This window comes from Piliocolobus tephrosceles, chromosome 11 (genome assembly GCF_002776525.5).
Source record: "Piliocolobus tephrosceles isolate RC106 chromosome 11, ASM277652v3, whole genome shotgun sequence".
In the NCBI taxonomy this organism is placed as follows: domain Eukaryota; kingdom Metazoa; phylum Chordata; class Mammalia; order Primates; family Cercopithecidae; genus Piliocolobus; species Piliocolobus tephrosceles.
In genome coordinates this window covers 91,460,955-91,487,530 of record NC_045444.1, presented here as the reverse complement: position 1 = coordinate 91,487,530, position 26,576 = coordinate 91,460,955, and the positions used below count along the sequence as shown (strand labels likewise).

The 26,576-nt window shown below is 37.4% G+C and overlaps 1 protein-coding gene across 4 annotated transcripts in view; it reads right to left on the bottom strand.

The window, feature by feature from the left end:
* Positions 1–26,576, bottom strand: part of PARD3B (par-3 family cell polarity regulator beta) — a 1,041,361-nt gene that overhangs the window by 585,458 nt on the left and 429,327 nt on the right. The gene's annotated exons all lie outside the window — the stretch shown is intronic.

Here is a 26,576-nt window from a genome sequence, read left to right as displayed (position 1 = left end):
ATCCATACTTTGCTCTTATTTTCTCTTGCTGTATATATGTGTGTGTATACTTTTTGTGTATATGTGTGCATACTTTCTCTCTGTGTGTATATGTGTATGTGTGTGTGTGTACTACAGAGGAGAAGAGAGAGCAAAGGGGAGGAAGACAGGGCAAGGGAGTGAAGTGGTGAATTAGGAAGGGAGGGGATGAGACAGGGAAGAAGCAAGACAGAGAAAAAGACAGAAAGGAAAACCAGCTTGATTTAAAAGAACAGAATTTAAAACTAGGAAGTTGGTTGTGCAGTATGAAAGTGACGCTTAATGGAATTATACTGACTCTCCTACTAATTCTCAAAAGAAATTCTGCCTCAAGAAACAGAGTATGAGAGAAGAGGACAGCAGAGAGACTGCTAGAGTATACTGAGGGGGAGAAATTGAAAGCCTGAAATAAACGTGACAAGAATCTTGAGAGCACATCAGGTTGAAGCGATGAATAGCACATCTCTCATTTCAGCTGAGATGCTTTATGTCTAATTTCTGGTTTTAATCCTAATAGTTATCCTCACATATTTGAAGTGATAATAAAGAGAAATGCAATATTTATTTGCCCCATGTATCTTAATTTAATTTATGAAAATATTATTGATATGACATTGCCTTGGCAACTTAACATTTTTCACAATGGACATGCATTACCATCATTTCATTTCATTTCCTCTGCCTTCCTAATATTACCTTACCATTGTCAGAAAGTTCTCAGAATAGTGATGCAAATCAAAGCTTCATTACAAAGCCCAGTGCAATAGCATTATTGCAAGAACATTTTATGAAAGGTAACTACTGTGTATGCTTAGGGCCTGAATTGAAATGATAAAATATAGATTTCATTTATTTTTATAACAAAACCTTATTTTTCTTAAAAAAAAAAAGAAAAAAGAAAAAAAAAAACACCTGGTCTTCTAAATCCTCACTCTTCAAATCATTTACTCAGAGGGAGAAAAATTCTTGCGGAAGCAGGAGCACAGGCTAGAATATACAGGATATTTCTCATCATCTGCACCGACAATACACTGAGTGATTAGATATTCTCTTCCCCAGTTTCCTCCATGAGACAAGAACAAAGAGCCGTCAGGGCTAAAGACCTGGAGGGGGTAATTTCAAGAAGCAATATAGTGATACCCCAACTCTGAATAAGAACACAGGCACTCTTCCATTGCCTTGTCAACCTAGCCTGGATCCTGAGTTACACTGATTATGAAACTGCCTTGAACTCTCCTTAACTCTGTTTCTGGAATCCAGTCTAGACTGATAAAATGAAAAAGTCTTCATGCCTCCCTGCCCCAGACCTCGCTTTATAATTCTTTTTGGTGTATTCTGAATGTCTACAACAAACCAGTTCCCAAATTAAATACTTTGGAAGACCCCAAAACAGCCATATCATGCCCCTCATGGAGGCTATGGGGAATATCTGATGCACACAAAAAAATTATGTTTATTAAAAAACACTTCGCAATTCTCTCAAGAATCCATCCATTATTCCACAAATATTTATTGCTTGCCTACTATGTGCCAGACACTATTCAAGGTGCTGGGGATACAACAGAGGAAAAACAGACAGAAATGAGCTCCCCAAGAGCTTGTGTTGCAGACAACAAACATAAAAATCAACTGTTTCCTATGTTAGGCATGGATACGTGCTATGGAAAAACACAAAGCAGATGGTGGGCTACAATTAAGTACAGTGGTCAGAACAGAGCTTACTGAGAAGGTGACTTCTGAGCAAAGGCTTAAAGGGCACAAGATAATTAGTTCCATGGGTCTCTGAGGTGGTGACACCATAAGGGTAAAGCCCTACTTTGTAAGAAAAAGTAGTAGGGCACAAGGTCAGAGAAGTAACAGGCTAGATCGTGAAGGCCTTGTAACCTGCTAGGCAGAATAACTACCCTCCCTCCCCTCAAAAAGTCCATCTCCTAATTGCTGGAACCAGTGAACCTATTATGGAGAAATTAAGATTCCAAGTAGAAGAAATAAGGTTGCTTAGCAGCTGACCTTAGCAGAGGAAGACTGTCCTAGATTATCTACCTGGCTCAGTCCAATGTAATCACAAGGTCCCTTGTAAAAGTGAAGAGGGAGGAAAGGGAGTCAATGTCGAAATGCCTTAGCACAATAAAGACCAGACTGGCCATTGCCAGCTTTGAAGTGGACCAGGAGCCAAGGAACGCAGGAAGCCTCTACACAATGGAAAAAGCCAGATTCTCTGCCAGAGCCTCTAGAAAGGAACTCAGTCTTGTTAAGCCCTTGTTAAGCTCCATATTAGCCTGGAACAACTTTCGACCAGTGCAAGTGCTGGGTGTTGTGCAGCCTTGTGGTGTTTGCCCTACAAGGAATTTTCTCCCACCTGGCAAATCGGAGGAGTGCATTAGCCCAGCAAGACTCCAGAAACGTAAGAAAATAAATTCATATGAAGTCACTGAGTTTGTGGTAATTTCTTACGGCATCAACAGAAAAATAATCCGCCCACTGTAAGAAATGTGGCTTTTCCTCTGAATGAAAGGGTGAGCCACTAGATGATATGAAGCAGGGGAAAGACCTGATCTGACGGCTATTTTGAAGAGGGACTCTTGTTGCAAGTTAAGAATAGGCTGTGGAGCAGGCAGGGTGGAGGCAGAAGAGCAAGCAGGAGGGCATCAGAGCAGAAGAGGATGGAGGCTGGTCCGGAGCTGTTAAGGTAGATGAGGTCAGAGATAAGAAGTGGTTGAGCCTACCAGGATGAAGAAAAGGTACTGCTTCAGGACAGCAGAGAGGAGACAAAGATGACTCTGTGAAAAATGAAGCATATAATTTGGACCTGGGAAGACCAAATGCTTTCCTCCAGGTAAAGATGTTAGCTGCAGAGGAAGCTGGGTAGGGGTGGGAATAGGACCGATTTCAACTTAAGGAAATATTAAGGGCACAGAGCTGGAAAAGCCAGCACAGGGTCTGTCACTGTTCAGTGATGTGGTCTGTCTGAAATGTTGGAGCCAGAATGTGACCTATGTAAAGCTTTAGACTTTACTTTTTAAATGTAGTTTACAGTCTACAAGGGGGTGAAACAGGGCTGTTTGAGAGACGGCCAATACTTATTTATGACTTGCTTGGCTGGTAGGTTAGAAACATACACTGTCACCCTATAAATGCTATCTACCACATAACTATTGACAAGCTTTAAGGGAATTGACAGGCAGTTGGGTTTTTAAACTACTGACATGTGTCATATGCATGTTAATAGTAGCTACTTACATTAGGGAATGGAGTAAATATATTTTTGTTTAGGGGGAAATTCTCAAGATTTCTTCCTGAATTTAATCCATAAAGGAGCCAAATTAAATTTCAGTGTTATTTCTGCTTCTCCTTCTCTTCATTCAATACCACGTATGAGACATATTAGGTGAGAGCATCCTCTCCAATGTAGTCCTCAACACTAAAAAGCTTCTCTCATCATGGAGCTGCTCTCTACTGTTGTCATAAGGTGTACATCATCCTGGAACAACCTTCGACCAGTGCAAGTGCTGGGTGTTGTGTAGCCTTGTGGTGTTTGCCCTACAAGGAGTTTTCTCCCACCTGGCACATGGGAGGAGCATATTATGCCTCCCTGCCATTTCCCCTGATGTATTCTGATCAATGAGTGAACAGCAAAAGCAGTATGTGCCACTTCAAAGATTTTAACTGCCTGCTTGAGACCACCCAGGGTTATCATCCTCATGTGCCAACCAGGAAGGCCAGGTATTCTGGATGGTGCAGCTTCAGCTGACAGTGCCTGTCACACTGGGTCAGAGTCACCCAGTAAAGCTATCACTCTAGAAAGCCATCAGGATCTGTAACAGCTCTGTATGAAAAGGAAATAAATGCTGTTGTATTCGGTTACCAAGATAGAGGGGTTCAGCCTACTCCAACACAAATGATGAAGAATTAGTAATAAAAGAACCAAAGAAAGAGTCAGGATCCCTAGGGCTGGTTCTCACAATTGTAAGTATTGGCTATCCACTTAAAGAACATTGTAGGCAGGGTGCAGTGCCTCACGCCTGTAATTCCAGCACTTTGGGAGGCCAAGGCAAGCAGATCAGGAGTTTAAGACCAGTCTGGCCAACATAGTGAAACCCCATCTCTACTAAAAATAGGAAAATTAGTTGGGTGTGGCTGCAGGCGCCTGTAATCCCAGCTATTCAGGAGGCTGATGCAGTAGAATCACTTGAACCTGGGAGGCAGAGGTTGCAGTGAGCCGAGATAGCGCCATTGCACTCCAGCCTGGCAACTAGTGAAACTCTGTCTCAATTAAACAAAACAAACAAACAAACAAACAAAAAAAGCATTGTGAAAGCAATACAATAAAGTCAAAGTTACAGGCTTCTGCCTGCACTACCACAAGACAAAACAAAACAGAATCAAACCAAAAAACCCTAAGGTCCTAACATTATGCAAAGGATGTCTCAGGATAAAACTTCTAGTGACAGTACCTTGCACCTTCAGTCTCTCAACCAATATGGATGGAAGCAGGGGTGATGTACTCAGGAAATCAGTTTAAAACACTAAAAAATACTGCTCCCATGATAGAAAGGCATTCATATCAACAACCCATGCAATAAGTTTGAATAAAATCAACCTGTAAAATGTGAGCATGGAAAAGATCAACATTTCTCAAAGCTTGCATGTGATTACAAAATGTATATCTTAAAAAGTTAATCAAACTTAAGTAGACATTTGGCTATTTCATCTATCTCCTTAAAAGGGTTGTATCCCCATTGGGAAAATGGGGGATCGCTTTTTATGTGACTGTGCCATATATTCAGGCATACATGGAACATAATATAACAAACATGGAATTTTTAGGGAAATCTAATAAAAACCAGAACTAAGAGAGGTTATTTCTCTAACCTGATCTGGTCCCCCAACCACTACACACACTCAATAAATATCAGCAACAGATTTTATGTGTGACACCTGAGCAGGCTCACTCAGTAGACAACATAAGGCCGTGGCCACACTAAAAACATAATTTAACAAGTCTAATGTAGCAAATCAAACTGTGCACCACCACACCCATTACCATGGGAAAGGGATTATTGTTAATGCTGTACTACCCAGAATTCTTCTAGCATGTGGTATCTGCTTCGGCCAGTCTGTGTTTTATACAATATTCCAGTAAAAGTTTCAGCAGTAGGCCACAGAGCTGCCTGTTCAACGTACCCCAATAGATGCACGCCTCTTCCACACAGGCAAAAGGAGCAAGAGAAAAAAACCCTTTGACTTGAACACTGCTTATATTTCTCATTGGTTAACAATTCTGCAAACCCCCAGAATCAAAGAACTGGAAATACCCTTGTATCCTGTAAGTAAATAGATCATTTTTCTGAACAGTATTTTGCTGAGATAAACCTTTAAAGTTTCTCTGGTCCTGAATGCACGCCAAACATTTTCCTTATCACTCCAAAAGTTCAGGTAAATGTATCATGTACCACTTGCTTCCTAAGAAAGATTGAATTCACTGAAGTAAATTGGGTAGTTCTCAATACCCAATTGAGTATTGTAGGTAGTTATCACCTACAATACTGTTCTTCAATTGAGAGTACTCCAGTTCCAACAGGCTCCTTGTGAATATTATAGCAATTAAGAAGACCACTTTAATGTATAGGAGAAAAGGAAAATGATTATCAGTGGGATTGTGGCTCTGGAATTAAGTTTAAACATCACAGGGAAAATGTTCTCATCTCTAGTGGATAGAAAAGATTGGGTGCGCTTGGAACTGTTATCAGGTGAAACTGAAAAAGAACATGTTCAAAGTTCAAAACTTAATTTTAAAAAGTTTCTTGGTACATTCTACAGCAAGTTACTGAGACTCATAGAAAAAGGTTTCATGAATTAATTTCAGACAGTATGGAACCATGGAAATTCTAAGTAAATGTTTTTAAAAAAACATTCTTAAGAGAGTATCACATTTTAAATATACTTCCATTTAACAAGGCAAAATGAGTCATTCCTTCCATCTCCTTTCTTTCCTTAGTGCTTTTGTAGCAATGCGGTAAATGATGATGACAACGATAATGAATTATAGGACCATTGGAATTTAGGGTTCAAAAGAAGTTTGCCGTTCAACATTGGAAATTATAGGATGACTTTACTCAAAAACAGATACAGACATCCTGAAGAAAACATTAGCAAAAAAATACATAAATAAATAAGTAAAAAGTAAGAAAGCATTAGCAAACTGAACTCAGCAATGCATAAAAAGATTACACTTTATTGCCAGTTTGAGATTACCCTAGAAGTGCCAGTTTAATTTAAATTTTTAAACAAATCAGCCAGGCATGGTGGCTCACGCCTGTAATCCCAGCACTTTGGGAGGCTGAGGCAGGCGGATCACGAAGTCAGCTGCTTTCTTAGGTAAAAGTATACTGACCTGAGGACTGACTGTAGCCTGTATCCCTCTTAACATAACATTTAAACTGTATTTGCGATTACTTCCTATACTAGGCAGTACACTTGGTGACAGCAAAGACCACTGCCATCTTGTGCACTGATGGAGGTCTACTACCCAGGACCTAGAAGATGAACAGTACCTGATAAATATTTCTTGTTTAATATAAGAACAAATAGATGAACATATTTCTTTTTGGAGCAGTCCATTCTTTTCATTGTTAAATAGATCTAATCTTCTTTAGGTGTGTGTGTCAGAACGTGGCCAGCATTTCTTTTAACTGTCACCCTATTATATGGGCACACCACCATACCACCATTTCTTGTAAATTTCTCTCATTTCTCTTTTTCATTTATTTTAAATGTGAGTGGAAACTAAGTCAGTTCAGGAGTATGATATGAAGAACAATTTCCAAATCTAAAATTTTTGAACAAAGTTCTCTTTTTCTTGTCATGCACACTTATTTAGGTGACAAATTCATTTTTTTATTTTTAATTATTGTGGACACACAATAGGTATATATATTTATGGAGTACATGAGATGTTTTGATACATGTATGTAATGTGAAATAAGCACATCATGGAGAATGGGGTATCCACACCCTCAAGTATTTAACCTTTGGGTTACAAACAATTACAATCTTTTAGTTATTTTGAAATGTACAATTATGCTATTATTGACTATAGTCACCACGTTGTGTGTCTCAGTCATTCTATGTCTTATTCATTCTATTTTTTTTTTAAACCATTAACCATTCCCACCTGCCCCCTACAAGTCCCCCACTACCTTCCCAGCCTTTGGTAACCATTCTTCTACTCTCTATGTCCATGAGTTCAATTGTTTTGAGCTAATTCATTTCCTGAGAAAATACAGACACCATTTACTCTTCATGTGGGATTTCAATATTTCCAAAACGTCAAAATTATACTAGTAGCATGGCTGGTTTATCATGCATGCAGTGCTAATCCAGTGTCTTCTCTGGCTTGACCATAACTTCATCTCCTTCTTGTCTCAGCTTTTTTCTCTCCAGAACTTCTCCAAGGACCCCCTTCATGCCCTCATCCTCCTCCAGCAATGTGATGACCCCCACTGGACTCTAGGTGTTTCTCTCTCTTTTGCCATATTTTCATCTACCTACCTCTTTCCCTGAACTCTTTTTCATTTCCACCTCAACGATCCTTCTCACTTCCAGCATTCTAAATGTCACCTTTTGGATTCTGCTTGTCAGCTGGATTAACACAGTGACAAACTCATGAAGTCCCCCCAAAAAGCTAATGGAATGAAATCACCTCCCTATATGAGAATCACAGATACTGTTCCCAATTTTTTCTGATACATGTTTAACACGTTTGTTGTATGAAAAGCAGCAAATGAGATCCCAACTCGAAAAGACAATGAAAAGTCCTTAGTTTTGGAACACTGAAAAAAGAAAAATTCTGAAGAAGATGAAAACCCAGAGTTTAATTTGTTAATTCAATTTGTTTATGCATTCATTCAGCAAATAATTATTGACTGACCACGACGCACCAGGCATTGTGCCAGGGACTACAGATGCAACAGTGGACAAAAGAGATGATGGTCTGAGTTCATCAACATACCTTCTAGAAAGAGAAGACAGACAAACATATACACAAATAAGTATGTATCATCTTTATAATTTATCTCCCAAAACTATCGAATCTTTTCTTTGACAAAGGTAATACCATCAGAAATATTCTTCATGAAAGCACATATTTTATCAATCAACAAGCATTCTCTTCTGGCAATGCTTTCAGAATTCAAGAGAAAATATCTTCCAAAAAGGTTTTATTCCCAGAGAAAATATTAGTCTTTTGAATTTGCATGTCACCCTAGGGCCACATCTTAAAAACATATTTATTTGCAAGTTGATTGTCTTCATTTTACCAGTAAGTACTTTCACTTTTTTCTTGTAGGGTATTTTAACTGGGTACTTCATAGTCCACATTTTTTTTTTCCAAAGTCAAATCTGTTCTCTTATTGTGAGGGAAGGAAGCTTTGGAAGTTGTGTTAACTCTTATAGTACACGAGAGTGCCATTTAATACACCAAACCAATACTATATAGCCACCGAGAGAGTCCCTTAGACACCTGGGAAATTTGTTCAATACCTGTGGAATTGTTTTAGAATATCTTCCAAAAGGAAACATTTTCTCCTGGTAATGAAAAATACCTCAAAAAGAAAGAGAGCTTTCAAAATTTGAGGAACTGCTCTGAGGGAGATATGCAACACATGACTATTGAGAATCTTCTCAGCTGAGGTAAAACTTTGCTCCAGCGTTTTATGGCAAGACGTAAAAGGTGGGCTGAGAGTTGGAAGAATGCTGTCCATCAAGAGTCTGTCAAATTACCCATTGAAAAAGTCATTCCAATGAAAATTACTCTTCTAGCTGCTATCACATTAGGAATTTTTGCCAAAGAGATTTTTTAAACTCCACAGAAAAGACTGAGAAACTCTGTACAATCCTCATCTGTGAAATCTAATAATCACCTTGGAATGCTAATAGGTGTATATAATATTAATTGCATATGTTAAAAGTATAAACTTGCTAAAGACAATAAGTAGTTGTTGGATGTCACCATCTGAGGGGTTTACATTTAGTTTGATGGATTACAAAAGTGGATTTAAGAGCTCAAGGAGAGATTATGATTTAAACTAGGGAAAGTGCTGATTATTACAAATCAGTAACTGCCATGCTGAGATAAATCACAGTTTAGGGTTGATGTGCTCTGTCCATAACACTTCATAGTTGTATAGACATGTTTTGAAGAAGGATAATTCAGAAACTTACTTGGATATTGTTATGCCCTATGTGCTTTTGATACAACTGTTGAGTTATATACTGGCAGGCCCCGAGCTTTCCTTGCAGTCAGCAAAGGTGACACACAGGTAAGTGAAGTAAAGGGATCCAATCAAAAGATGACAGAGATCTGCCACATCCAAGAAAGTCCCTAGCATATGGGCCCAAATAAGCTTTTTTTTTTTTGGAGACAGAGTCTCATTCTGTTGTCCAGGCTAGACTACAGTGGCACCATCTTGGCTCACTGCAACATCCACCTCCCAGATTCAAGCAATTCTCCTGCCTCAGCATTCTGAGTAGCTGGGGCTACAAGTGCATGCCACAACGCCTGGCTAATTTTTTGTATTTTTAGTAGAGATGGGGTTTCACCATGTTGCCCAGGCTGGTCTCGAACTCCTGAGCTCAGGAAATCCGCCTGCCTCAGCCTCCCAAGGTGCTGGGATTACAGACGTGAGCCACCATGGCTGGTTAAGCCCTTTTCAATACAATCCAGATGTTTCTCCTTCTCCTTTGTCTATTTTGTACACACCATCTCAACCCTCACCAGATGTTCCCTCCACCTGAAACCAGCTTGGTACACGGGGCTTCATCAATTGTCTCCACTTCTTTCCAGTGGCTTTTCACATATAACCACTGAAGTGGCCCTCTGCCACTGAAGAAGTCGGGGTGGCAGATGCTCAGTTCAGTTTCAGTGAGACCCTCTGTCCATTTGGTCAAATTCCAGCCACGTTCATGTCTGTGGTGCATGGCAAAAATGCAAACATTGTGACATTTTCTCCTCTTTGTTTTTCCAGCAAAGTGTTAGAACTGTATGTTTCCTGGAGCTTATGGCCTCACACATTCTGATATAGCCAATTTTGAAACATTTCTCTTCCATAGAAAAAATTCTCCCCTTTGATAGCAATAGTATCCACTCGACCACTTAAGCTTTTAGTCTTGGCGTAAAGTTCATATAGTCATCCCTCAGAAAGATAAGCATTAGGAGTCAATCAATTTTGTTGTTTGGGCTTTAATGCATTCCTTTAATTGTTCAAGGAAGGAAAGTAGAGAGAGATAGTTAAAGAGAGGGAAAAAAACAGGCAGGAGGGAAGGAAGGAGGATGTAAGGAAAGAAGTGGAGGAAGGAAAAGGGGGAAGAAAAAGGAGGGGAAATGTAAAGAAGAGAAAGAGACAGACTAAGTTAGAGAGGTCTCTAACCTGGTAGCCTACGATATTACCATTGAATTGATAACTATGCCTATAATCATTATTAGATGTACCAAACATGGTAGAGAAGATTTTGTGAGCTCTGGGACTGTATTGAATGACTTGCTTGAACACTTGGTGAATTAAGATACCTTGAAGTCATCTGGGGTGGGGTGCAGGGGGTGGGGGGGCAGTGGAACAAAGGTGAGCAGTAATTCTTTCCTGATGATTATTCCAGGACTGCTTCACATTCCTCCTGCCAGACTTAAGCTCAGTACTCACACAGGGCTCTCAGTTAATGGATCCACACCATTAATCCCATATCTAAGTGCCTAAAGTGGGTGAAAATGGGGATTCCAGTCTCACACATGCAATGCAAAAATGGCCTTTCTCTTCCTAACCATGACATCTGGGTCCTCAAAGAGGAGAAAGCCCCTCCCACAAATTCCAGGGCTGGTCCATTTCCTGCTACTGAATTAAACATCTCCCAGAATAACTGACAACTCACACATCCAGTAACATTCCTTTGTCACTACAAAGGAATACATATACATTTATTTTAATATTAACGTTATTCATATTCAATACAGAAGGGAAACATCTTCTTCTCCTAAGGGCCCTGGCTATCACTGGTCTAAATCTGAAACTCCATGAAATCATTTTGCCAAATTTTCCCTTGTGCATTACCCCATTTTAAGTCCATTCTATCTTCAGTATGAAACTCCAGCAATTTCAATAATAAAGTGGCAGCATTTCCACGTCCAAACTACATGTAAAAACTATTTTGATTAGTCTCAACTGACTAATGAGAAGACCGAAAAATCTTAACTATTACAGACAGCAATTTAGTAGTATTTGTCCAATAATGTAAGTTGAGACCTTTTAAAGAGAAAAGTATATTTTATTAACTTTTGCTAATTTGACATGAAATTACTGTGAAAATTTTATCATATATTATATATACACATATAGTTTTGATTTAGATGTTTTATAGGTGTAGGGAAGGCAAAACTCCACCTCTATTTTCTTAGGATTTGGCTGGATCTGAGAATTAGATAGATATAAAACAGATGAACAGAAGAAATGCATATAATTTTTTTTTTCTTTTTTTTAGAGCGGGGACAAGGAAGGTCCATACAGAGGAGGGGACGGGGACAAACATACAATTTTAATACTAGTTTTATATGCATAGGAGCCCTCATAAGGAAACTAAGACCCAAATAAGGGGTTAGAGTCAGTTACTTATACACTGAATTGGACAAATAATAGTAAGTTGTGAAAATGCAACTGTGTTATGTGGAGAGGCTTAAAAGAGTTATTTTACAACGTTTATACTAAATTCTCCTAGTTTCAACTTCTGATCCTAAGGATAAGGATGTTGTGTCTTGCAAGTATAGGGAGGGCATCTTTCACATGGGAATTTCATCTTCTACTTTTAAGAAACGACACGAAGGTCAGAGTCATCTTTTTGCACCTGGTGTTTTTCAAGTGCCCTTTAACTTAAATCCCCAAGATGGCAGGTTGGTGTATTTTTAACTCCTTCACAGGTAATAAAATGCATGAAGATTTTCTCCACACAGGCTGAATTATTTCCTCTTAATTATCAGCTAAATACATTAAATTTAATATCAAGTGTTGTCTTTTTCCCCTAACTTTCCTTAAACTGACTTCTCTCCTCCCCCTTTCCTCTCCCCGACTCTCCCCACAGCCACCATGCTTACATTTTTGGATGCATTCTTTACTAAAGCCTCAGTTTGAATCTTCATAAATGTCAGTTATTGTAAGTTGGTTAGGACCACAATGCAGAGTTAACAACTATATTTACTCAAGGTTTAATAACACCAATATTATTTCAGAATGAAACTAGCAAATAAAGAAACTCCTATATAATGTCTGCAAATTATCAGGCCCAACCACCAGTTGGACAACCCAAACTGCACTGGCTACACCAACATTTCACAGAATCAACGCTTCAGGTCACCGAGCTAAGAAAACAGCAGTAACAACCTCCTGAAAAATACTCAATCAGGTAGAAAGCACTAAATCAGGTAGAAAATGGAGGCAATCATCCAGATAATCCGAGAAAACCAGGACAAAAAGCACTCCAATTATTTGTATACTGTAGCTGAAGTATTTCTGGTTGTTCTAGATTTAGGTAATTATATTCATTCTCCTTTCAGATATATGCAATTTGAAATATTCCCCTCAAGTAAAATCAGACAGAAAAGATAAGCCCTACAGAGTATACTGCAAATTCATAAAATAGATTACTTTTTATCAGATACAATGACTAATTCTTTTTCACATCTATACCAATTTAAGTGTGAGTAAATGCACAGTCTATTTAATACTGAACTGTTATCCATTATGTAGGGGCGGCGTTACAGTTTCTCACTCTTTTCAAATATTTAATTAGAAAACGTTTGTTTTGTGTCACCATATACCTAACTAAAATCTTTCAAGATTTGAGCATTAGAGTGAGTTGGTACTGGTGTGAAACATGAGTCAGCACTTTCATGATGCTGCAAAGCAATCTGGACAACATATTGTTATGTGGATTGGTGGGGCAAGAAAGAGAGCTATCATCAGTGTGAACTGGTGGCTGCAGCATGTGGCCAAGTCCCTGTACTTGTGTGTCGAACTTGGGAAGGATTTGGGGAGACTTTGCAGCTGTGCTCTGAGCTGGTCTAGGCCACACCCATGCCTGATCCACAGAACTTGGTCTGTGAGTTGGGGAAAACAGGGTGAGTAGCTCCTTGAAACAGCTGACAGCAATCTTACAAGAAATTCCTCATCAATAGTAAGTACTAAGTTGTGCAAATGATTTATCTTTTCAAGATATAATTACAGTGGTTTCAAGGTTCTCTACCTAATAATGTCGCTCCTTCCTGGCCTACTTGTGTCCTAATGTGACCATTTAAAATGTGGTTTTGAAAACAATTCAAACCTTGCAGAAGGAAGGAAATATAAAAATAAAAAATAAAAGTCTCCCTTTCACTGACAGGCTCAACTTACCAGAAGTTGTCTTTTTGTAGCACTTCTATTTTTGACTTTTTTGGTAGTTACATAACTCCAAGATTTATATACATATATATGTGTGTGTGTGCATACATACACACAACGTCTTGATTTTTTTGAACTTTAAATAGCATTGATAGACTCCCTGCTAAAAAAAGATACGGAATTTTTCTCAAAATTCCTCTCTCCTCTAACCAATCTGCACTACTCCCAACCCCCTTCAAGTTTTGCTCAAACGCCACTCCGTTTAACATTAGACTCTTCATTCTCATCATCAGACACCCCACTCTCCTGACCCTGCTTGAGCGTTCTCCCAAAACTCTTTATCAGTTTCTAACATACTATATACAAATCTCATTTATGATGGTTACTGTCTTCTGACACTAGTGTATAAACCAAATGAGAATAGACTGTCTTCTGACACTAGTGTATAAACCAAATGAGAATAGAAAGTTTTAACGTTTTTGTTGTTTACTGCTATATTCCCAGCACCTACAAAAATGCCTGGTATATAGTTAAGTGTCCAATAAATATTTGCTTAATATATGAATTTTAGGTTGTCATTTTAATTTTTTTAACAGCTACATCTGCTTGGCCCACCAAGTTAAGCCAGATGTCTATCGCCCCACTGGGAAAGAGGGAATTAACATCCTTACACTTTCTATTTTATGAAATTATTCTAAGGGTTTTTTTATTGTAATAGTTTAATCTCACTGTTGTGAAGTATTCCACTGTATGCATATACCACAGTTTATTATTTGACCAAAGATGGACATTTAGGTTGTTTCCAATTTAAGATTGATATGAATAGGGATGCTGTTCTATTTTTTTTTTTTTTCAGCGAATATATATGCTCCTTTCCACGAGAACTACCTAGGTTACCTAGGACTGAAATGGCAGAGTCATAGGACATGTATAGTTTCAACTTTAGTGGATACTCAAACAGTTTTCCAGCAATGTATGAGGTTTAGTTACTTCACAGGCACACCAACAGCTGGTATTGTCTTTCATTTTTGGTAATTTCTGATGAATTTAGAGTGGCCTTGTATTAATCAACTTTTCCTTTTGAATTAATTTATAACTTGCAAAGATAGTACAAAAAGTATCAAGTTTCCCCTACGTTAACATCTTACGTAACTATGGTATGTATGTGAAAACTAATTTAACATTTGTACATTACTATTAACAAGGCTACAGATTTCCTTTGGATTTCACCAGTTTTTCCACTAATGACCTTTTCTGTTCCAGGATCCAGTTTAGGATACCATATTGTATTTAGTCATCAAGTCTTCTCAGTCTCCTCTGGTCTGGAACAGTTTTTCAATCTTTCCTTGTTGTTCATGACCTTGACAGTTGTGAAGAGGACTTGTCAGGTATTTTGTAAAATGTTCCTCTCATGATCAGCCTGGGGGTATGGATTTGAAGGAAGAATACTATTGCGGTGAAATGCCCTGCTCATCACATCATTTTCAGACTACATGGTATCAGCTGATTTATGCCTGGAGATGATAATCTTGATCACTTGGTTCAAACACTGCTTGCCAGGTTTCTCCACTGTGGATTCACTCGTTTTCTTTTTCAGTATCTATTCTTTGGAAGGAAGTCATCAACTTCAGCCCATACTTAAGGGGAAAGTACTATCTATATCTATTATTTGGAATTCTATTAGAAAGATTTGTCAACCCCTACCCTTACCCCTGACCACTACTAGTTTTATTTATTCAAACAATCACTTATATCAGTATGGGCTCATGTGAATTTACTTTACATGTTGGGTTATAAACCAATACTACATTGTTTATTTTGTTGCTCAAATTTGCAATATGGTTTTAATGTGCTTTTCTGTTATGATTAACAAAGTTGAACACCTTTATATAAATTTACTGGCCATTTTATGAAGTGCCTGTTAGGGTTCTTTTCTATTTTTCTGTTCAGCAGGATGCTTTTCTCTTACAGCTTTTAGGAGTTATTTATGTATCCTGTACACTATCCTTTGTCAGATAAATGTGTTAAAATTTCTTCATAGAATCTATGGCTTTTCTTTTTAGTCTTTTAAGGAACAGAAGTTCTTTATTGCATATAACCCAATTTATCAAAATTTTTTCCATGGCTATCACTTTTTGCATTCTGTTTTAGAAACAAGCCTAACACCAAAGTTATGAAGATAGTCTTACACATTGTCTTTCATTGTTTTAGCTTGTTTTCTTATTCATTTACCTTTAGATCTATAATCTGTCTAGCACTGATTTTTGTATACAGTGTGAGGTAGGGATATTAAATTTTTTTCTATATAGATATTGAATTGACCAGCAATACCAAATACGATGTAAGCCAAATGATTACATTTGTGAGGGGCTATTGCTGTAATTTCTATTCTACTCTGTTGTTCTGTTCTTGTGCCAAAACTACACTGACAAACTTTTTATAACTTTATAAATATCTGTTAAGATAAGCTTTGCTATTCCTCTTCAAGACTGTCTTGTCAATTCTATACTGTTCTCATCTTTGAGTTGTTGTTTTCCGTTTATTGCCTGGTGAGTAGTGGCTGTCCATTCATTTTCCTGAATACAAATGAATGAGTATATTCATATTCTTATTCAGTTGCTTAACAACAAATAGCTTCAATTGCTCCTGCCAATATATGGGTCTTTCCTGAAATAACCTCTCCACTGAATTAGGTGGTTGACATGATAAAGCATGTTCATTGGCAGGTCTCGTCTTAAAAGCATGCACAGAAGGCAGATAGACAGGCTGGCTACCCACCTTCATCTCAGCCTTTACTCTAGGGCAGTCTAAGGATAGAATCATCTGTTGATCTGATTTTATTTACTCTCCATTTTCTCTTCCCATTTCCAATCATTTTATCCATCTACCTCCACCTCCTTTATTTTTACATTAAAACTGTGTTTTTTTCGGGGGGAGACCAGGGTCTCATTTTGTCTCTCCAGGCTGGAGTGCAGTGGTGTGATCTCTGTTCATTGCAACTTCTGCCTCCCTGGTTCAAGTAATTCTCCTGCCTCAGCCTCCCGAGTAGCTGGGATTACAGGTACCCACCACCATGCCTGGCTAACTTTTTTGTATTTTTAGTAGAGACAGGGTTTTGCCATGTTGGCCAAGCTGGTCTCGAACTCCTGACCTCAGGTGATCCTCTCACCTCAGCCTCCCAGAATGCTAGAATTACAGGCATGAGCCACCATGCCCAGCCAAAAACTGTCATTTTTATGAATGTCGGGAAAGGAGGAGGCAAAAAAGAAGTGCATTCAATCCACTTTTGCAAGCTGAAAGCTGATGTGCTTTACTGAGTGATAAAGTTGATGGAATTATAGTCAGCAAAACAGGTATATTACCTAAAGGTAGGTACAACTTTTGTGCACAAGAATGTCACAAAAAGATGACTACTGCCCTATTGATGTATTGTGTATATTGGTAACACCCATGTTATGTCTGAATACAAAAAGAAAAGGGGTGAGAACTGGTGCACAGAATTGTGAACACCTTGAGAGAAAAACTGAATTTTACTAATTGTTATATTCCAATAGAGATACTCCATGCCTAATAGACATTAATAATTATCTGTCGGCTAATTTTAAAAGCATTATTGATCTTTGTAACACTCTATAGTTTTAATAAAAAGCAGCACTGTAGAAAAATCTCACCTCAGAGACACATAGACTAGATGTTTGTGTTGGTTACTCTCTCCCAGACCACTCCCCAGTCTTCCATGCCCTGTTCTGGGCCCCTGGAGGCTGCTCTAATTCAGTGTCTCAGTGCCTTCTGAAGACCATTTTCCCTCTGGCTGCCTTTTGAATGTAGTCATCGGGAAGGATCAGCAGGAGACCAGAGGGTAGGAAGAGAGGAATCTTGGGGTATTTATCTGCTCTGTTCTCTCTCTGCCAGCTTCAGCTTTGAAAGTGGCTACACTTGCCATGCACAGGTTTCAGATTCTGATCCCCTAAGGGGCCTTTCCCCAGCGTCAGCAGCCTCATCAGATATGTAAGGATTTTCTCCTCTTTCCCCTTTCAGGCCTTAGCTGGTAAGGGCTCCCCATTCTTTTCGGAACTTGGGTGTCTCATTTTCAGAAATACTTATAAACTTTTTATATGACATTCTCTCTAAACACACCTTTGAGTATGCCGTTTCCTGTTGGTACCCTGGCCAGTGTTCTGGGTCAGTTGAGGGAGGAAAACATTAAAAACAAATTCCTATTCTCTACATAGAAGTACTGTCAAACACAGACAGTATGCACTTACCAATTGTCAAAGAAAATTCTTGTGAACCATATGCCAAATTAGGGTGAGGACATAAAAGTAAATACTTGAGTTGAATATAAAAAAGATCAAAGCAATCACCCTTCTAAGAATCTCTAAAATCAAGCACAAAGGCATTATTTGAAACTATTCTGATTAATATCCCTGGCTACTGTTTTGGCTTCAATAAGCCATTTTACCATTTATCGCATAAGTCTGAAGAGAAGAAAAACAAAATTTAATTTTATGGTTTAGGAGAAGGCATAAGACGACCAGAATCTAAATTTGTGAAAAAGAGAGAACATGGTCTTATGGGCTGAAAGTTGAAAGTTGAAAGTGGGAAATAGGGATAACAAAAGACCATATCAAAATATCAATTGCATGGCTAGGTGCCAGTGGCTCATGCTTGTAATCCCAGCACTTTGGGAGGCAGAGGTGGGCGGATCACTTGAGGTCTGGAGTTTGAGACCAGCCTGACCAATGCAGTGAAACCAGTCTCTACTAAAAAAATATAAAAATTAGCTGGGTGTGATGGCCCGCATCTGTAGTTCCAGCTACTCAGGAGGCCGCGGTAGAAGAATCACTTGAGTCCAGGAGGCGGAGGTTGCAGTGAGCTGAGATAACGCCATAGAACTCCAACCTGGGCCACATAGTGAGACTCCAAATCAAAAAAAAAAAAAAAAAGAAAAAAAAAAAAAGAAAAAAGAATCAATTACTTAAATACATGGAGATTTTATATTTTTTCCTCCTAATGATCCATAATAAATATAATAATGAAATTAAGAGTGACTAGCAGTTATATACCACCTATTATGTGGCAGGCTTTATTCTCAATGTTTTACATTTACACAAACATATGAATTCATTCGTTGCTTGCAACTATCCAATTAGGTCACTATCCAATTAGGTAATATTACCCTTGTTTTATAGATGAGGAAACAGTCAGTGGGTTTAAGTAACTTGCCTAAAATCACGCAGCCTGTAAGTTGCAGTGCCATATTTCACCCAGGCAGGCTTGCTCCAGGGCTTGTACTCTTAATTTCTGCACTATACTGCTGTAAATATGTAAGATTATATAATCTATGTATTTCTCCATCCTTATTTCTTTTGGGAACATCCCATTGCCTACTTACTTCATCAAGATATTAGAGAAGATATAAAGTACAATATTTTGGGTACTAAGATAAAAGCCTAATTTTAAGAAGCAATGAATTAGAGACAAAAATTTTGCCTAACCTCACATAACTCTTCACCTTTTTATGAAGTCAGAATATTATGGCATGAAGTTTGTGGCAACTATCAAACAAATGCTAATCATTATTTTTTAAAAACAGGACAATAAGGCAGTCAAGGAAGGTACTTTAAAGAAATTTAAGTTTTTAAAGGTAATGAATTATCTGAAAAGCGAAAAAGACATTAAATGCATTCTCCAAACTTCTCAAAGACCATTTTCCAAGATGGCCAAGTTGCTCCTTCTCAATTGTTTATACTACTTTGACATTCAACTGGAAAATGGTATTTTGTGTCAGAATAGAGGGACTGAAAATGAAATCTGCTTAAACCACTCAATATCATGCTAATAAATTAGTCTGAGGTACAACCTACAGCTTTAGAGAAAAGATCATCAATGGGTTTTCAATCACTAATTTACACAGTACTTAGTGAAAATAATGCAAGGAGGTAAGAAGTACATCCAGACTAGGCACAACACATTCTTCTAAACAGTGCACCTGCTGAACTCATTTGGGTAGAAGGCTTGTCTCTATATTAACCATGTACATCTGACTGGACTGTCTTTAGGGAGCAGGATGGATGGATGGATGCATAGACATTTATCCACCAACCCATTAGGTCCTTGTAGACCGTGTCTGGGGAGCAGAGGACACTGTTGGTAGTAATGGAAAGACTTGAAAACTTAGGTATTTTTAATTGCCTAATACAAGATAAAATTAAAGTTGGCCAAACTAGAGAGTCAATGAAGACTGTCGAATCAAAGACTAAAAAGTAAAAATTTTAAAAATACTTTGAACCTCCCCATCAACTGAAGACCAAAGTAAAAGACAAACAATTAACCAAGCTATGAGAAATATCTGACTAATGGCACACACATACTGACTAATGGCACACACACTTGAGGAATCTGTGAGCATGTGAATTTATTATGAGGTAAGATCTTTCTTCAATATAAGGTTTGATAATTGTGTACTCTGTAATATTAGAACAATTGTTATATATGATAAAAATATATAACTTGACTTGGAATCCTAGCCAAGTTAAGAGACTCATCCAGTAATTTATTTTAAGTCAACTCGATTGCAAGCTACTTGGGAATGAATTTGTGATGTGCATTATTTTATAGTCCTCTGGAAGCCTAGCATAATGCTTTTAATCTACTGGGCTATCAATAAATAATTACTGATTAACTGAAGGGAGTGACAGGCATGCCACCATTTTCTCTGGCACTGACACCAGATAAACTGATTTTCATAACTGCATCGTTAAGACCAATCATCTAAAAAGAGCAGATGTTAGCTGAGCAAATGCTGAACTCTGCCATAAGGGCAGTTCACTGTAACACCAAGCTAAAGTCTTGAGGTCAAAGGACATTATCCCTGAACTGTGACTAAAACAAGAAGTTTTCCTCATACTTTCAGATCTCTGGGGTAAAAAGTCTATTTGGTTTAAAAACACTAGTAGAGTTTAATTGATCATCACAATTATACAGAGAACCAAATGACACAAGGCCGTTCAGTTTGTTGCTATCTATGCCATTTTTTAGGTCAAATAGTATTAAAAAATATAAAAATAACTTTCTTTCCAACAGTTTAAAATGATATGGACATTGAAGTTATGGCTTATTTTAGTCAATATTATCTTAAAACACCAGATGCAAGTGTTATGATTTTAAATAAGTTGTGATAAGGTAATAAGCCTACCCATTTTCCCCGATTACACCATATTCCACAAACATACACTATGTAACCATAGTCAAGTCTTCCTTATAAACAGAAAATAAAGAAAGTAAGATGTACCACACAATTTCCTTTCCTCTAATTTTACACACCGAACCCCTGCCAAAGTTCCAAATTTCTTCCATCTGTAAAGATGTCTGAAGAGTCTGGCAGAGAGTCTCATATTTATACAGATTAGTAATCAGAATTTATTCTGATAGTTTTAGAAAGTTACTTGTATTTTACAGAAAGTTATTTGTATTTTCTGATAGCGATCACCATTTTCCCATTAAGCCAATGAGTAAACAGAATGAGAGCTGTTTTCTGTGTACCATATAATGAATACATTGTTTCAAAGATAAACTGACAGGGTGTGGTGGTGATATCTGGGAGGTCTTTGTCTTTTATCTGGTAAACATTTAGCAAAAAAAGGGTAAGCAAAAGAGAGGTGACTTCTTTTATGGCCATTGCTGAGCAAAGGCTGTCACCTTTCCTTATCACTTTGGGGTGTGAGAATGAACAGATCAAGCTGTTTCAGTATTTCCTACTTTTGCTGGGCCAAATCAAGATCTTAGTAAAATTTCAAATAAGATACAGAAAAAGTAAATAACCAAATGTGTATATATTGGGGCATAATTCATCATATGGCTTTATCAGATAAAGCAAATGAGAAAATCCTAAGCCAGTCACGAAAGCGTGTCCAACTCTGAGTGACTTGTCCTTAAGATGGATCTTCTGTAAATAATTAAATTAGTGGATTTTTTTTTTTTTTTTTTTTTTTTTTTTTTTGCCTGCCCATCTGGGTGGAAAGAAAATTTTTTAAAAAAATCACACACACACACTCAGAGAGAAAAAAAAAATCTCAAAGACTAAACGTTACATTTACATTGTCAGTGCAAAAAGGGCTTTACCATATATTAAATTGTTAACAAGATTCCTGAATTGCAAACTGCAAAGGAAAATCAGCATGGTTACTATAAATAATTTATTTAGGTATGATTAGAAATTTGTGAGAAAATGTAATTTATTTTATAGTCCCAAAGATGAAAATGTATAAATAAAAAATCTAAGTCATATCTTCAACAAATTTTTAATACAGATAAGTAATTTAAAGGCATTTTGTAATAGACATGTTAAACCTTATTAGGCTGTGAAAAGCAGTACTTGTATTTAGAGAACAGAGGGCAATTCTGTGTGGCTGCGTTTCAGCTGCCTCAGAGTACCTGAAACAAGAGAGTGAGCTGGCGACTGGCTGCAAGGCAGGACGATGGAGGTTTTACTGGTGGGGGCGTGGGGAAGAGGTCAGAGGTGCATGGCTTGGTTTTTTCCCTCCCCTTTATTAAAAGGACAAACTGCAAATCATTTTATCAGTGGTCGGGGGAACTACAAGAAGCTGAATATGATAGCAGTGCTGAAAATATTTTCACTACTTAGGGACTAGGCCTCTGCAAACATGGCTTCACTGGACTTACTATTAAAAGCAATCTGCAAAAGAGGCTTAAAAACCCAGGGGTCTAATACCAAGTGAACAGTAGGAAAGGTGACCTTTCATTCCGTTTGTTTATTAGAGGATCTGCAGACTCTGTCTCAGTGTGGGTCCGGCATTGGTAAGAGGCCAAAGGGGAGATGGTGAACTCTGTGTTTTTTTAGAGGTCACATAATCAACTTAGAAAATACAGCTGGAAAAAGAACAAAAATGAGAGCTTGGCTGTATGTACTATCTTACATTTTTGGTTAAAAGGTTACATGTAAATTCCTTTTAATAATTTTCAATTTTATTTGAGTACAACTAACTTAGTACAAATTTAGGTACTAAACTTAGCCATCAGATATAGCACACAAAATTAAAGAGACAAAAGGGTAACTGAAGCAGGTGGAAAAAAAAAAAGGAAATTGAAATAAGACTAAAATACAAAAGTTAACTGAATATAAAACAAAAAAATGAAAATACAAGTTCTGTTAGGATGGTGGTAATTTTTATTTTTCTGAAGTGTAACACTATATAATTTAATAAATAATATCTCATTTAAATGCATTTATAAAACTATAGCATGTTTTCAAGCAAACTTAATCATTGTAGTTTTACAAAATGGTAGGAAGTGATCAACTATGAGGCCTATATATATTCATCTGCAAAAGGAGGTAATGCCAGGCATATTCAAAATTGTATGTTTAAAATATTACTCATAGCTTTACTTAATACAAACAAAAATTACTCCTATATGGTAATTACCTTTTCATATTTTTTAGGGGTACTTGTCTTTAGGTATTGACTTTATTCTTTAACTAGTACCACCAGTCCTTTTACAAAGTATTAAGCTAATTTTAAATATTCAATGAATAACCTGCCATTTTCCCACAGAGCTACTTTTTCACTACTCTGAAAACAAAATCTAAAATAAAAATCAAAACAGTCAAGGCGTGGTGGTTCATGCTTTGGGAAGCTGAGGCAGGAGGATTGCTTGAGGCCAGGAGTTCATGATCAGCCTAAGCAACACAGCAAGACCCATTGCTACAAAAAAAAAAAAAAAAAAAAAAAAAAAAAAATTAAAAAAAGAAAAGAGTAGCAAAAGAAGAGTGGTGCTCAAAATGGGTTAGTAACACTGTAGCCTCCTTAGTCCTGATTTAGTTATAGTCACACCAGAAAGCAAGCACACACTTTGTTGACTATATGGCTATGACTGATTGATGATCCCCTAGCAAGGTTACCATAGCTAATTATAACATTATTCATTTAAGCCTTCATGGGAAAAAAAAATACCAGACTCCCAGAGAAGGAAAAAGAAAAGAAAGAAAAGCTATTCTATAACCGCTAACTTTTGAATAATCAGCCTCAACAGGAAACAAATAGGATGAAACTCAATGATCAAACTGTAACTTATGGATTCATCTAAGCAATTTTAACTCTGGGTAATTTTAACTCTGGGTTTCACAGCCTACAGCAAAGAGCTTCCAACAACAAGGAACCCTCACATGCTTATATGCTTTGTAGTCAGAATTCAAAGGCTTCATCAGAAGCATAACCCGACCCTGAGCTTTAGTTCTGCTATGTGTGTGGTGTGAGTGTGTTTGTCTAGGATCAGATGCCAATACTTAAACTCACATTATGGGCACAGCAGCTACTTACACACGGCAGCCTAATTAAAGGAATAAACTTCCCCTTTCTTTATGTTTTCCTGAAGATCAGTGCCATAAAGGGATTTGGTTTGGTTAAAAATTGAGAAAAATGTTCCCATATGTTTCCTTTATGCAGTAAATTAGTTAAAATCAGATAGAAAATGGTCACAATTTTCATCAGGAATCTATAGCTACACAGTGTTTGCTGAACACCACTGCAAATAAAGAGAACTCTATTTTGAAAATAATGATATTATAACAAACACATAATCATAATTTCCATTTCGGTTTTGAAGAAGCACAAACACACATGGAAACAATAAAGCATCTGAGGCACCTTTGAGCTTTCAAGTCTCAAAAACAAGAATCACTTTCAAATAGAAAGTAGCTCATCTTCAAAGTTTAACATACAAGAGGAGAATAAAGCTAATACCACTTCAACTCTCCAAACTTTAATCAGATTACTTCATATCAAGGTAATCTAGATCACAAGCATGGTAACAGCCAAGTTTAAAGTACTTTTCATCCTGAAACACTACTTAAATTACATTACTAAAATAATTTCACGAAATAAATATTTTCCCATGAAACCTTGAATCCAAATCAGCAAATTTCAATCAAGAAGTACTGAGAAAAGTTATCAAAAGATACAAAGTAAAAAACTACTAATTAATTGAGGCCCTAGGAGGGAAATTGGCCCAGGCATGGAGTTGGATCCAAACTCAGTTTGGCATTAACAAAACACTCATGGGACCATCATGGCCCACTGGAGAAAGGACAGCTCATTTTATAGATGAGGAAACTGGCCCAGGGAGATATAGTGGTGACACATCAGGGAGTGACCTGGATAGCCTTGGTTTTCAATTTTTATTTCGCTAGAATGTGTCCCAGATTTGTCCTGATTTATTTTTTGTTTGGAAAAATTTGGTTCTGATAGAGATAGGTTACATGACTTACCCTGATCACACAGCTAGATCGAATACTGCAGGGTCTCGAACTAGCTCCATATCACTGACTCTCAAGGGACAAAGTCTGGGTTGGGCCAACCCTGGGCTATGGCCACAAAAAGCCTCTTAGGGAACAGTAGGTGGCTAGGTACTAATCATGAAGGCAGTGCAGGGACTAGTCAGAGGAAGGGTCAGGAGACTCCTACCCTCCTAAACTTAAAAATAATTTTCCTCACTAATTTGTCTTTTATACAGATGGCCCTATATGTACATATTTAAAAAATCAAAAAGTGTATTAAAATATCCACATTATTTAAAAAAATCCCCATACCTACGGATCCCATTAGAACATTGGTTTTAGTGGAACTTTCCTACACACACAAACACACACACACACACACACACACACACACACGATGAGATGATAAGAAGACGGAAGCAAACTCATTTCTGAAACTTACAGGATTTAAAAGACATTTTCTCCACCTCCATTTTCTGGTGTTTGTTCTCTCAGTAGCTTTTGATTTATAGCTATTCATAGTATCTATTTATTAATTTACACTCTACTCAATTCCAAAAAGATGTGAGGTGCTATCACATATAGTACCTAAAATATATGGATAATTGAAATCTATAATTATTTTTAAAAAGTCATGTAACTGAACAAGCACTGTTCTAGAAGCCGAGAGATCTGGGTTCCAGTTCTAGTTCCTTATTCAACATCAGAGTACACACTGAATTTAAGCTTTTATTTGCTCACTTGTTAAATAATGTTGATTACCTAGACAATTGCTAATTATAAAATTCTGTGGAACTGTGTATTTCTAGGTCAGCATTTCACAAAACTTTTTCTGAGGCATGCATAGGTCTTTTGAGTGGAGGTGAGGTTTTGGGGTAGATAAGCATTGGGATTTTGTTTATTGGTTACTTTATAGACTTCTGCACCCTTTCTTCTATACTAGCATAACCAATCCTATTTGTCCAGAGATGGCGAATGAACAAATTTAAATAGCATCTAGAACTTAAACGCTCAATAGTGTTATTTATTAACTAGAATCAAGCATCCATTGAAACCCTACTACATGCTCAGAAGAACCGTGGGGTTTCACAGAGAAGACTTGGAAAATTCTCAAACTAGATGATTCTTAAGTCCAAATATATCACGTGAATATGATTCCTTCCAATTTTGCCTGGTATTTTGGTTACCACAGCTCATCATTGAAACGAACTCTCAGGCCAGCAATCTCTGTACTATATGGTAACATGCTTTGGCCGATTTCAGAGTCACAGAATCTTAAAGCGTGAAAGTGATTTGCTACTTAGGGCTGAGTCAGGGCTCAGTCATTCAGCATTACATTAGAAAACCCATTAGAAAATAAATGATAAGAAATAATTTAGATGAATGAGGTTGGAATTATGTGGTTGCCCACTTGGTTTAAAACTCATCTTACAAATGAACAATATATACCCCATTAGCTTATAGGGTATGAGACTATGAACCCCTTTATGTCGGTAGATGTCTGCTGTTCATCTTTGTAACCCTTGATTGTTAGATGAAGAATTAAGAAATAATACTTATTGTATGCTTAGTGTACTGTTTTAAAAATTTGGAGAAGGCTTCATGAACAAGGTCATATTTGAGCTTAAACTTAAAAGGTGCACATGAGTTCACTACATAAGAGACAAAGGAGTAAGCCAGGTAGAGAGAACATTATCTGCAAAGGCACAGATATCTGAAGGTAGTAAATTTGGAATGGCGAGTGGTTCACAGTGGCTGCAGGTTAAGGTGACTGTGAAAGAGTGGCCAGCAATAAAGGTGGGCAGAGAGGAAGCAGCGACATCACTAAGGGCCTGGGAATATGA